This window comes from Bombina bombina, chromosome 4, assembly GCF_027579735.1.
Source record: "Bombina bombina isolate aBomBom1 chromosome 4, aBomBom1.pri, whole genome shotgun sequence".
Classification (NCBI taxonomy): Eukaryota; Metazoa; Chordata; class Amphibia; order Anura; family Bombinatoridae; genus Bombina; species Bombina bombina.
The window spans coordinates 347,815,234-347,820,836 of NC_069502.1; positions in this window are offsets into that span (position 1 = coordinate 347,815,234).

Consider the following 5,603-nt stretch of genomic DNA (forward strand, 5'->3'; position numbering starts at 1 on the left):
ACCCTAAGCTAGCTACCATATAACTAATAGTTACATTGTATATAGCTTAGGGTTATTTTTATTTTACAGGCAAGTTTGTATTTATTTTAACTAGGTAGAATAGTTACTAAATAGTTATTAACTATTTACTAACTACCTAGCTAAAATAAATACAAATTTACCTGCAAAATAAAACCTAACCTGTCTTACACTAACACCTAACCTTACACTACAATTAAATAAATTACCTAAATTAAATACAATTACCTAAATTAAATACAAATACCTAAATTACAAAAAAACAAAACACTAAAATACACAAAATAAAAAACAAATTACAAGATATTTAAACTAATTACACCTAATATAATAGCCCTATCAAAATAAAAAAAAGCCTCCCCAAAATAAAAAACAACTCTAGCCTAAACTAAACTACCAATAGCCATTAAAAGGGCCTTTTGCGGGGAATTGCCCCAAAGAAATCTGCTCTTTTACCTGTAAAAAAAAATACAAACAACCCCCCCAACAGTAAAACCCACCACCCACACAACCAACCCCCCCAATTAAAACCCTAACTAAAAAAATCTAAGCTCCCCATTGCAATGAAAAGGGCATTTGTATGGGCATTGCCCTTAAAAGAGCATTTAGTTCTGTTAAGAAGAACTGAAAAGAAATAATGATGGCACTACTAAGGTTGTAGCCCTATAGTTTGCTTACTATTAAGTGGAACCCTAAATAAGGGTTAAGTATTCAAAAAATAATCCCAGGGCGGGTGCTGTACATTTTACAGAATTGCTATGCAAAAATAATTCAGTACAAGACTGAAAAAAGGATGTACATGAATAGCACTCAACAACCTTTGTTTAATTACCTGCAGTAGTAGCAAAAAGAAATTGTATAGGAATAAATGTCTGGTTAGAGTCGTATAAAACGTAACTTTTATTAATAAATTGTAAAAAGCAGGGAAACACCAAAGCCCTAAAAGGTTAAAAACACAGAGGCAGCATTTCTAGTTGTAGTAGTTAAAAAATGTATCAGTTGGAAAGCCGATAATTCATTAACCCCCAGTCAAAAAGGGGCTGTGAGCCTCACTTGTACCATAGATAGTGGAAATTATAAGTACCGGAATGGGGCTAAGGTGTCGTTAGTACAATAGGTCAAAATAACACCTACACATAAGGTTCTATGGTAAAAACTAATAATATCAGCTAAAGGGGTCCTATTAGGCAATAAAGGGTCCTAGTGGACAATTCAGGGTATCCACAATATATCAGTTAGATTAGTATCAACTGTGGGTAATATATGAATGTCCCTCTGAACCCCTCAACTAATGGGATTGGATGAGCAAATACCCAATCACCCAATTAAGTTGGAATAATAGAATAGTAGTTATTTGGTATTTGGTATAACCTAAGGATTGCACCTAATAGCAAGTCAGAGTAACATGATAAATTATCTTGTGTTACTTATGGACCGAATGTGCCCCCGGGATCCGGATAGCTTATGGCAGAATAGGGAATGGATGTTAGCGGTTATATGTTAGTGTAGTTAATCCACTGCTATGATGGTATAGACAGAAATGTCCCTTCATATTAGGGTTACCTGCAGGCAAAAACGATTGTTTGAAATAAAACACCACCTCCTTGTGGGGAGCTGTATCTGTGTGTGTATATGACTCTCACATATGTTAGTTAGTTAAGCCATAAAATTGTGACCAACGGTCAAAAGTGTACACTATTGTTTACATATCATTGTTACCAAAAACGTATTAAAATATACTGATGTTTATTAATGAGTTGGTTTGTATGTGGGTCAGTGTGTTTCACTTTTTCATACAGAATACGTCCGTTTTACCAACAAGTATTAGAACCGGAGGTTTAATAATAATGTTAGATTTCTAATCCTCACAAGAACTGTCAGAATACTATTGTGTATCTGCAGTATATCTGTTTTTTTATATAACCGGAGAGTTGTACACTCACAATAATTTGCAGCCCATATACATAATCAGCACTTATAAGTAAGCATGTTTCTAAATAGCCAACTCACAATGGTGATATACTGAGTTATATGACATTAAAGTCACTGTAGGTGAGAGGCTATTGTACCGTTATCCATTCATTAATGCAAGTTAATGTATCTTAGATATAGGCTGTTAGATTAACCAAATAGCTGCCACAATATTATAATACAATTAGGTACTGAGGACGCCACATTGAGTGGGACCAGCAAAAATCGCTATATAGATTAATAGAGCGATCACCAACTATAGGTAGGCAAGCCGTCAACACTTTGATCACTATTAGCAAAAAGTTTTTGAACATAACCGTTAAATTAAATACCAGTTTAACAAATGTTGTATCGGCAGCCTAAGCATTAGGATTTTTTAAACAACTAGAAAGCTGTGACTGCAGTTAAAAAACAAACACTGGAGAGAGACGCTAAGTCCCCTCTCCCTCTAACATGTTTTTCAAAAAAAGCATTTAGTTCTATTGCTGCCCAAACCCTAATCTAAAACTAAAACCCACCCAATAAACCCTTAAAAAACCTAACACTAACCCCTGAAGATCTACTTACAGTTTTGAAGAGCCGACATCCATTCTCAATGAAGCCGGGAGAAGTCCTCAGCGAAGCAGCAAGAAGCCCTCAACGAAGCCGGGAGAATTCTTCATCGAAGTCGGGAGAAGTGGTCCTCCAGACGGGCAGAAGTCTTCATCCAGACAGCATCTTCTATCTTCATCCATCCGGCGTGGAGCGGGTCCATCTTCAAGACATCCGGCGCGGAGCATCCTCTTCTTCCGACGACTTCCGACGAATGAAGGTTCCTTTAAGTGACGTCATCCAAGATGGCGTCCCTTAGATTCCGATTGGCTGATATAATTCTATCAGCCAATTAGAATTAAGGTTGAAAAAATCCTATTGGCTGATCCAATCAGCCAATAGGATTGAACTTCAATCCTATTGGTTGATCCAATCAGCCAATAGGATTGAGCTCGCATTCTATTGGCTGTTCCAATCAGTCAATAGAATGCAAGCTCAATCCTATTGGCTGATTGGATCAGCCAATAGGATTGAAGTTCAATCCTATTGGCTGATTGCATCAGCCAATAGGAGTTTTTCAACCTTAATTCCGATTGGCTGATAGAATTCTATCAGCCAATCGGAATCTAAGGGATCCCATCTTGGATGACGTCACTTAAAGGAACCTTCATTCGTCGGGTAGTCGTCGGAAGAAGAGGATGCTCCACGCCGGATGCCTTTAAGATGAACCCGCTCTACGCCAGATGGATGAAGATAGAAGATGCCATCTGGATGAAGACTTCTGCCCGTCTGGAGGACCACTTCTCCCGGCTTCTTTGAGGATGGATGTCAGCTCTTTAAAACTGTAAGTAGATCTTCAGGGGTTAGTGTTAGTTTTTTTTAAGGGTTTATCGGGTGGGTTTTAGTTTTAGATTAGGGTTTGGGCAGCAATAGAGCTAAATGCCCTTTTAAGGGCAATGCCCATACAAATGCCTTTTTCAGGGCAATGGAGAGCGTAGGTTTTTTTAGTTAGGGTTTTATTTGGGGGGTTGGTTGTGTGGGTGGTGGGTTTTACTGTTGGGGGGGTTGTTTTTATTTTTTTTTACAGGTAAAAGAGCTGATTTCTTTGGGGCAATGCAATGCAAAAGGCCATTTTAAGGGCTATTGGTAGTTTAGTTTAGGCTAGGGTTTTTTTTATTTTGGGTGGGGTTTTTTTTTTTTAATAGGGCTATTATATTAGGTGTAATTAGTTTAAATATCTTGTAATTTGTTTTTTATTTTGTGTAATTTAGTGTTTGTTTTTTTGTAATTTAGGTATTTGTATTTAATTTAGGTAATTGTATTTAATTTAGGTAATTTATTTAATTGTAGTGTAAGGTTAGGTGTTAGTGTAAGACAGGTTAGGTTTTATTTTACAGGTAAATTTGTATTTATTTTAATTAGGTAGTTAGTAAATAGTTAATAACTATTTAGTAACTATTCTACCTAGTTAAAATAAATACAAACTTGCCTGTAAAATAAAAATAAACCCTAAGCTAGATAAAATGTAACTATTAGTTATATTGTAGATAGCTTAGGGTTTATTTTACAGGTATTTAGTTTTAAATAGGAATTATTTAGTTATTAATAGTAGGTTTTCTTTAGATTTATTTTAATTATATTTAAGTTAGTGAGTGTTAGGGTTAGGGTTAGACTTAGGTCTAGGGGTTAATAACTTTAGTATAGTGGCTGCGACGTTGGGGGCGGCAGATTAGGGGTTAATAAATGTAGATAGGTGGCGGCGATGTTTGGGGCGGCAGATTAGGGGTTAATAATATTTAACTAATGTTTGTGATGTGGAAGTGCGGCGGTTTAGGGGATGATGTGTTTATTATAGTGGCGGCGATGTCCGGAGCGGCAGATTAGGGGTTAATATTTTTATTTTAGTGTTTGCGATGCGGGAGGGCCTCGGTTTAGGAGTTAATAGGTAGTTTATAGGTGTTAGTGTACTTTTTAACACTTTAGTTCTAAGTTTTATGCTACAGCTTTGCAGTGTAAAACTCATAACTACTGACTTTAGAATTCGTTACGAATCTTGCGAGATAGGCTGTACCGCTCACTTTTTGGCCTAAAAAAAAAAAACCTTGTAATATCGGCGCAATGGAAGTCCCATTGAAAAAAGACTTTACGAAAATTGCGTAAGTTAATTTGCGGTATGGCCAAAAAAGTGCGCGGGACAGCTGTACCTACAAGACTCGTAATAGCAGCGGTAGTGAAAAAGCAGCGTTATGCGCCTTAACGCTGATTTTTTACTCATAACGCAAAACTCGCAATCTAGCCGTTAGTTTCCTGTTGATCTTGTGATGAATAGTGCAATCTGATCTTTTAAACACCCCACCAAGATTAATAGCGTTAGCTCTGGGCTGAGGGCAATGGTATTAAAAGGGATATGAAAATTAAAAAAAAAACACAATTGTGAGAGCACACAATGAGCAATACATGTAAATTATTGCAAATATTGCTACCATACATGTTCAAGGCACGTGCACATGCCTACCTAGGTATCATGGCTAGGAGCTAAAGTTCAACAGAGAATACCAAGAAAATGTATTTAATTTACAGTTGTGTAGCACGGTTAGCAGGGTGAATTTTAAGTTATGAGAATTAGAAATTGCTCAAATTTCAGAGCTAAATTAAATGAAACGTGGGAAAATAAATATTGAAAAGATATTGCAAAGTTGTTTCATTACACCTTACTAGTTGCAGCCAGAATTGTATTTTCCTTATGCACACTGCATAGTGAAATCAAATAATAAATTTCATGTTTAAACAAAAATATCTCCATTCATCATTTTAATCTAAACGTATGGTGCCCCAAGTACTAAGGGCTTTGTGGACAAGGTTCTCAACTTGAGAACCTGTCTGCATGGCTTCACAGGGCATAGTAAGTGGACCCTGTACATCTGCTGCCTGTATGTAATATTACACACTTGCTTGAGTGTTTAATGCTGACACTTTCTCTAGCAGGACCAATCACTCAAGAGAAGGGTCTATCCAGGGGCGGACTGACAAGTCGGGCAAATCGGCCCTGGCCCGAGTGCCCGACTTCTAAAAGGGGCCCGCCC